At 40.8% G+C, this 9012-nt stretch overlaps 1 long non-coding RNA gene across 1 annotated transcript; it reads right to left on the bottom strand.

Annotated features, from left to right (window-relative positions):
• Positions 1-742: 742 nt before the first annotated feature.
• On the bottom strand, positions 743-8024 carry LOC136004406 (uncharacterized). The gene is made up of 2 exons (XR_010608447.1): positions 7241-8024; positions 743-2024 (listed from the first exon to the last, which is right to left on the bottom strand). It is a non-coding gene; the product is annotated as an uncharacterized LOC136004406 (long non-coding RNA).
• Positions 8025-9012: the final 988 nt, after the last annotated feature.

The following is a 9012-nucleotide window of genomic DNA, read 5'->3' as shown; positions in this document are numbered from 1 at the left end:
GGAGCAATAGGTGCTGAGACCCTAGGCAGTAAATTTTCTATTTGGAATAATAATTCGGCAAAACAATTTCCTAAAGGATATTTTTTAATCTGTGGACATAGAGCATGGCAAGGGGTACCAAAAAACATTCAGGGAGGGCCATGTTATATAGGGAAGCTGACTGTGTTTGTTCCCAGCATGAGAGATATGCTATCATTTTATGAAAGTAAAATCGAGCAATGAAAAAGAAGATCAGTAGAACAACTAGGACCAAGCTGTGATGATAATGTTAATATGCTAGGTAAAGTCGGAAGAGTTTTTATGTCCATTTTTATTCCTGGGGCGACGGCTGGGAGGGCACTAAAAGACATAGAACGTTTAGCTTGCTGGACTGCAAAGCAGATTAATATCACATCTAATGTCTTATCAGAATTATTAAAAGACTTAGTGTTAGGCATGCAATTTTACAAAATCATGCAGCCATTGATTTTTTGCTTTTAGCACAGGGCCATGGTTGTGAAGATTTTGAAGGAATGTGTTATATGAATCTATCTGATCATTCTAGTTCAATTCATCAACAAATATCCCAATTAAAAGATAACATGAAGAAATTAATGATCAATCATGGTTTGGATGGTTGGCTCAAAAATTCAGGTATTACTGGGTGGTTTGCAGATTTGTTTAGATCAGGCATTATGATATTATTAAGCATTATAGTCTTTGTTGTTATTGTTAGCGTAGGAACAAACATATAACCACTGGAATGGTTATATGAGGTGCTTTATTGCAGCGCTGGGAAACCAGGGGTACACACCCAAATCTGGTTCCAACCTCGTCACATCGCGTCCGCAATTTATATTCTAAAAGTTTCACAATTAATACATATTCAACATGGGTTACAACATTTAACTAATACATATGCATTAAGGATTGCCACATCAGTCTATTACGACATCAGCCTCTTCTGTGCTTGCGCAGCCCCCTCTGGTGGTCGCCTGGTGGTCGTTCCGATGAAGTAAGAGTCTTCCTCAGATGAAGTAAGAAGTCTTCCTCAGGTTGTCCTCTTCACCTTTCCCTTACTTGAGTATATTCCAATCCTTGTGTGGACGCTAGCATTTTTTTATCTTCCTTTGACTGCTTTTAGTATGCTCTTCTGGCTATCTTATGCACAGGTTCTACTTGGGTATAGTGTCCAGTACATACTTTTCTAAATCCACTCATACGCCTTTCACCATATATGGTTATGGACTACCATTGCAACACTGGTTACAAAACAGCCATGATACAAAATTACAAAGTTATAACATTTTCTAATATACAAAACCTCACTGCTGATTTATAAATTTCTCAAACATAATCATTTCTACTATTTTATACAATTGTTTTATCATATAAAATTCTGCTCTTTTCCAACATTTCCCTCCTTTGAAAATACTTCACTTATTTAAGTAAGTAAGGGGTAACGGGTTAAAACTTAAACAGGGGAAGTTTAAATTGGATATAAGGAGGAAATTCTTTCCTGTTACGGTGGTGAGACACTGGAATGGGTTGCCCAGGGAGGTTGTGAGTGCTCCATCCCTGGCGGTGTTCAAGGCCAGGTTGGATGAAGCCTTGTGTGGGATGCTTTAGTGTGAGGTGTCCCTGCCCATGGCAGGGGGGTTGGAACTATATGATCTTGAGGTCCTTTCCAACCCTAACTATTCTATTATTCTATGAGCTGTCAGCTGTGCTCAAAGTTTTGTAATAGAACCCAGACATCTTATTTACATTTCAGTTTTAGTTTCGTAGGGCCTAGTACCTGTGTTTCCCAAACCTTTGGAACCTTCTTTATTTGTGTATAATGTATCCAAGAATCTATTCCTTCTACCTTTACTGCTGTGACTGTAGTTAGCAGTACTTGATATGGTCCATCCTACCGTTCTTTTAATGGTTCTTCGTTCCAGTTCCGGATGTATACTTGGTCTCCTGGTTGGATGTCATGTGCTGGATTTTCCAGAGATAGTGGCCTATTCCACACTAGAGTGCTTCGCAGTCGAGTTAAGGTTCTACCAAGAGATAGCACATAATTATAAACATCCTGATTCCCTTTAGTATGGGTATTAGGGTTGGGTTCCGGTGCCTCGTATGGTTTTCCATAGAGGATTTCATAGGGGCTTACTGACATTTTGCTTCTGGGTTTTATTCTAATTCGTAGCAGAGCTATAGGCAATGCTTGTGGCCATTTTATTTTGGCCTCCTGACATATTTTACTGATTTGTCTTTTTATTGTTTGGTTCATCTTTTCTACCTGTCCACTAGATTGGGGCCTCCAAGGAGTGTGTAAGTTCCATGATATTCCTAATAGTTTACTAACTTCTTGTACTGCAGTTGCAATAAAATGTGGACCCCTATTTATATATATATTATATATACTGATATTCCTAAAGGAACTCCAAATCGTGGGATGATTTCTCTAAGCAACCATTTCACCACTTCTTTTGCCTGATTGGTGCGACAGGGAAAGGCCTCCGGCCATCCAGAAAAAGTGTCAACCCCTACTAACAGATATTTGTACCCTTGTACTTTTGTTAGTTCTGCAAAATCTACCTGCCAATAATCTCCTGGTTCCATTCCTATTCTAATTTTTCCCATTTCAATTTGTCTCTTTACTACCGGATTGTTTTTCAAACAAATTTCACATTTTGATCCCACTGCTTTTGCCATAGTTAACATCTGTGTGGAAATTATTCCTTGTTTTAAATAAGTTACCAATGCCTCTGCACCCCAATGACATTTCTGATGTTCAGTTTTGTAGAATTTTTCGCATTATTGCTGGTGGCACTATTACTTGTCCTGTTGTTGTTACATACCACCCTTCAGAGCTCTTTTGAGCCTTTAAGCGTCCTGCTAATTTCTCATCTTCTGTTGAATAGTTTGGGCTTTGTGGAAGATAGGTATGGAGTGGGCTTACCTTCAGAGGTATCAAAGCCATCATGTTCCATACCTTCCGGGCTATTTGGTGGGCCGTCCGATCTGCTAATGTATTTCCTTCAGATATCTTTGAAGTTCCTCCTTGATGCGCTTTGCAATGCATGATGGCTGCTTGTTTAGGTTTTTGCACAGCAATTATTAATTCTAAAATTTCCTTCTGATTTTTTATGTTAGTCCCTTGTGAAGATAAAAGTCCCCGTTCTTTCCATAATGCTCCATGAATGTGTGCCATACCAAATGCATATTTTGAGTCTGTCCATATTTTTACCTTTTTGTCGTTGCTCAGTTCCAATGCTCTTATAAGAGCTATCAATTCTGCCCGTTGGGCTGATGTTCCAGGAGGTAGTGCTTTGGCTTCGATTAGCTTTTGCTGCGTTGTCACAGCATATCCTGTGTATCGTGTCCCGTTTTCCACAAAACTGCTTCCATCTGTAAAGAGTTCCCAGTCTGGTTGTTCCAGAGGTGCATCCTTCAAGTCCGCTCTGGTTGCGTATGTGTGTTCGATGACTTCTATGCAGTCATGTTCAAGAGTTCCTTCTTCTAAGTCTTTTCCTAGAAAAGCTGCTGGGTTTAACAGATTAGTAGTTCTCAAGCTTATATCATCCTGTTCCATTAGGATTGCCTGATATTTCATCATCCAGCTAGGCGACAACCAATGTCCCCCCTTTTGTTCCAGAACAGTGGTTACCATACGTGGCACAAATACATCAATGTGTTTTCCCAAAGTTAGTTTCCTAGCTTCTTGGATCAAAATAACTGTTGCTGCTACTGCTCGCAAGCATGAGGGGCATCCTGTACTCATCGGATCCAGTTGTTTTGAGAAATATCCCACTGGTCTTTTCCAGCTCCCAAGTTTCTGAGTTAATACCCCCAATGCCAATTTCTGTCTCTCGTGGAAAAATAATTGGAAATCTTTTGTGAAATCTGGGAGCCCCAATGCTGGTGCTTTTGTCAGTGCTTCTTTTAATTTCTGAAAGGCTTCTCTCTGTTGTCTGTCCCAGACAAAGGCATGTGATTTTTGGGCCTCATACAGGGGTTTGGCAATTAGTCCATAGTCCATTATCCATAGTCTGCACCACCCTGTCATGCCCAAAAATATTCTCAGTTCATGCAAGTTTTGTGGTTCTGGGATAGCACAAATTACCTCTATGTGATTTATTCCCAGCTTTCGCTGTCCTTGTGAAATTTCACATCCCAGGTGCAACACAGTCATGCATGCAATTTGTGCCTTTTCTTTTGAGACTTTATAACCATTCAAGCCTAGCTGATTCAGAATTTCAATTGTCACCTTTATGCACAGGGATCTTTGTTCTGTTGCAATAAAAATGTCATCTACATATTGTAGCAAAAGGTATTGTGATCTTGGTGCCTGTATTTTTCCTTGGGTGGTCCATGCTTCCAATTCTTTGGCCAGTTGGTTTCCAAACAGGGTCGGACTGTTTTTGAATCCTTGTGGAAGTCTGGTCCATGTCAATTGTGTTTTCCGTCCATTTTGTGGATTTTCCCATTCAAACGCAGTTTCCTGCTACTTTTGTCAAGGGGAATGCAGAAGAAGGCATCTTTTAAATCAATCACTGTAAACCATTTATATTTTTCCTTCACAGATGCTAGCAATGTATATGGGTTTGCCACCACCGGGTGGATATCTTTTGTTATTTCATTTATTGCCCTCAAGTCTTGTACTAATCTATACTCGCCGTTTGGTTTTTTTATTGGGAAGATTGGCGTGTTATATTCTGATTCACATTCTTCTAAAATCTTGTATTTTAAAAGTTTCTCAATTGTTTTTATAACCCCATATCTTGCTTCTAGCTTCAATGGATATTGTTTAACTCTTACTGTTTTAGCCCCGTCTTTTAATTCTACTATTATCGGCTGAGCTGCCTTTGATTTTCCCGGGATTTCTGTTTCCCAAACTGTTGGTATTACAGCCAGTTCCACTTCTTTTGGAATCTGTGGAATAGGTTTGTCTTTGAGAACTAAAATCTGTCCTGTTTTGGATTCAGGGATTTACATTATCAATTCGCCATTTTCAAAAACAATCGTAGCATCCAATTTACTCAATAAGTCCCGTCCTTATAGAGGAATGGGACATTCAGGCACATATAAAAATTCATGCGTCAATTCTTTTCCTCGAAATCATAAATTTAGGGGTTGTAAGAATGGTCGCACTTCTTCTTTCCCTGTGGCCCCCACAATTGTCGTAGCTTTCTTTCCTATTTTTCCGTGCAAATCGTTTAAAACTGAATAAGTGGCCCCTGTATCTATTAAAAATTTTACTTCTTCCTCTCCTAGTTGGATTTTTACAAGGAGTTCTTTATTTTCTACTCGGCTTAGTCAGCTTTGATTGATAAATTCCCCTAACACCATTGTTTCAGCCATGTCGGATCCTGCAAAAGGATTTCTTGTTGACATGAACTGCCCCCCCCGGATGGACATTCATTTTTCCAATGTCCTTCCTGCTTGCAAAGTGCACACTGGTTATATCCTATCTTTTCTGTGCTCATTCCTATTTTTGGATTATAGAATCCTCTGCCTCGTCCCCGTCCTCGCATATTTCCTCGTCCTCTTCCCCTAGGGTTAGAGAATCCTTGTTCTCTTCCCTGTATTACTGCCAGTAAATTTTGTTGTTGTCTCCTAGAGCTTTCTTTTTCCTGATTATTATGCACCTTCCAAGCCACCTCTAACAGCCTATCCATGTCTCGCAATTCTGCCCCTTCTAGTTTTTGCAGTTTCTTTCTAATATCATCTTGAGACTGCCCCAGGAAAATCAAGGCTAATTGTGCTTTAGCCTGTTCCGTTTCCACATCTAAGTCCATATATTTCTTTGCTGTTTAAGTCTCTCTAAAAAGGCAGATGGTGATTCCACCTTTTCTTGTCTAACATTATACAATTTTGACCAGTTTATTGTTTTGGGCATAGCATGTTGTACTCCAAAAACTACCCAGTCTTGGTATCTCCGTAAATTTCTCATTCCTTCTTGTGTGTTATAATTCCACATCGGGTCTTCCATCGGGAAGTTTTGATCTATATTTCCCCCAACTAATCCCTGCCTTATCTCTTCCCGGACCCTCTCCCGAGCACTTCGCACCACCATTTCTTTTTCTGTTGAGTCCATAAGGGTATCTAAAAGCACTTGTATATCATCCCAGTCTGGGTTTTGAGTTTTCATAATCATCTTCATCACTCGAGCTACTTTATCAGGATTTTCTCTATATGTTCCTGCCGATTGTTTCCATATAACCAAATCCCAGGAAGAGAAAGGTATTTTAACATACACTGGTCCTTCAACTCTGACTCCCTGTCTTAAAGGAGCAAGCACTGCACTAGCTGCTTGAGGCTGTGTTTCTCCTTCTCGCCCTCCCCTCCGGCGAGTTCTGTGTGAGACTGGGGTGACAGGGGAATTTATTTCTCGACCTCCCCTATTTTCACACTCTTCCTCACTCTCAAGATCACTATCGTTTTCCCCCTGCTCCCCCCTTTCCTCATCTGTCACTAGCGGAGCTACTAACAAATCAAGATCTTCCTCATCCTTTTGATGTCGTGACTATTCCCTAAGGCAAGGCATTTCACACATTCCTTTTCTCCAGCACACCCCTTGCATTCTTCAGCATTGCTTGCCTTAACAACCATTATTCCGCAAGATTTCTGCCACTTATCATTGTTTCTTAAGGTAAAGAAAAGATCCACATATGGTACTTCATCCCATTTTCCTTCCCTTTTACAATACAACATCAACTGCAAGATAGTATTATACTGTAAGGTTCCATTCTCAGGCCATTTTTCTTGATCTTCTAATTCATACTGCGTCCACCATACATTGTAATAATCAATTAGCTTGCTTTTCTGCATACTCTGCCCAAATCCACCCTCCTTCCAATGGCTTAAAATACAACCTAACGGAGACGACTTAGGAATTGGCGGCATTTTGTAATTACAAGGCGATCTCTAAAACAAGTTTCTCTCTCTCACACACACCCACCACTATATTACAAAATTTATACAGACAGATGCAGCACAAATACCAATACCAAAACCACGTTTGCCGAACCCGCAGAGCTTTCGCTACTGTCTAACGGACGGCGCCTAGGCTTCTACCCCGAGAGCTCTCTAGCCCCAACCAAGCGCAGCTTTCACTGCGTCTAACAGGCAGGCTTTACTACTAGCCCAGCCAAACGCAGCTTTTTGCCATGTATAACAGGCAGGCTTTTACCAGACCTTATCAAAGGTCAATACACCATATATTTGCTGGAAATCGGTACCATAACTTAAATAAAAGCACCTTTCTTACCGTGTCAGAGGTCCGTCGTGAGCAGCGGAGGTCGGTCACGGTGGATGGCTCCCCGAGAATCTCTCGGTGCCGGCTGGAGCGGGATAGAAACGCGATCCGCGTCAGCAATGCCCGCCAGGTCCCATCTGGGTCGCCAAAATGTTAGCGTAGGAACAAACACGTAACCACCGGAATGGATATATGAGGTGCTTTATTGCAGTGCTGGGAAACCAGGGGTACACACCCAAATCTGGTTCCAACCTCGTCACATTGCGTCCGCAATTTATATTCTAAAAGTTTCACAATTAATACATATTCAACATGGGTTACAACATTTAACTAATACATATGCATTAAGGATTGCCACATCAGTCTATTACGACATCAGCCTCTTCTGTGCTTGCGCAGCCCCCTCTAGTGGTCGCCTGGTGGTCGTTCCGATGAAGTAAGAGTCTTAGATGAAGTAAGAAGTCTTCCTCAGGTTGTCCTCTTCACCTTTCCCTTACTTGAGTATATTCCAATCCTTGTGTGGACGCTAGCATTTTTTTATCTTCCTTTGACTGCTTTTAGTATGCTCTTCTGGCTATCTTATGCACAGGTTCTACTTGGGTATAGTGTCCAGTACATACTTTTCTAAATCCACTCATACGCCTTTCACCATATATGGTTATGGACTACCATTGCAACACTGGTTACAAAACAGCCATGATACAAAACTACAAAGTTATAACATTTTCTAATATACAAAACCTCACTGCTGATTTATAAATTTCTCAAACATAATCATTTCTACTATTTTATACAATTGTTTAATCATACAAAATTCTGCTCTTTTCCAACATTATTATTAGTATAGTATGGCGTTGCTTAATGTCTGTAGTATCGCAAAAGATTAAAGGGTCCGGATTGCTCAAAATAAAGAAGGGGGATTTGTTGAGTGCTTTTTAACAAACAATGGGCATGTGAGCGATCCAGGACTCTTGCCATTGGTTAGAGTTTGTAGTTAGGATTAACGGCCTAGTTCACAGGTTACTTCAGGGCAAAGTTGTGGCCACGTATGCGGAAGTTCTGCAGTAGGGAAACAACTCCCGGATGCTGAAGAAGGAACCAATCAGCTGTCTTTGCATTATGCGTAGAAACCAATAATTGTAAAGCTTAAGCGCGTGACCAAGCTTGGAAGCTATAAAAGGCAGTGCTCTGAAGTGAATAAACGTCAGTTTCTGATTACATTAATCAGCGTGCTGTCTGTTGATCTTCCGCAGTGTATGAAAAACAGAATAAAAAAACTGGACCTGGGGATGGGGAGTATCTGGGACTAGCAGATGTCTAGGATGGGCACAGTTAAACTAACTGATAAGTAGAAGGGCAGGATGATTGCTATGTTTTTGGTGTTAATGAACCCATTAAGCTGGTGTAAACATCTACTGGGGAGTATCCTGGGACTAGCAGATGTCCAGGATGGGAGCAGTTAAAGTAACTGATAAGTAGAAGGACAGGATGATTGCTATGTCTGTAATGTTAATTAAGCTGGTGCTTCAAAGACTGCCAGAAGTTATGAAGATTGTTGGGAGAAGTAAATGACCCTTAAAGACCACCATCACATTTTTTGTATGCATGTGGGAAACTTTCTGGAAAATGATGTAATTCATGTGTAGCCTCATATATAAGGATGGCCTGTATAGCAATACAGGGCCACACGTTAGGAGGAGCTATCCCCCATGTCTCCCGGCGCCGCAATAAAGAATCCCTGCTTGTCAACTTGAAAGCTTTGTTGGCGAGTTTGTTCCTGGAGT

Source organism: Lathamus discolor, chromosome W (genome assembly GCF_037157495.1).
Source record: "Lathamus discolor isolate bLatDis1 chromosome W, bLatDis1.hap1, whole genome shotgun sequence".
NCBI classification, from domain to species: domain Eukaryota; kingdom Metazoa; phylum Chordata; class Aves; order Psittaciformes; family Psittacidae; genus Lathamus; species Lathamus discolor.
The sequence above is the reverse complement of the archived record's forward strand: the minus strand, read 5'-3'. Positions and strand labels throughout refer to the sequence as shown.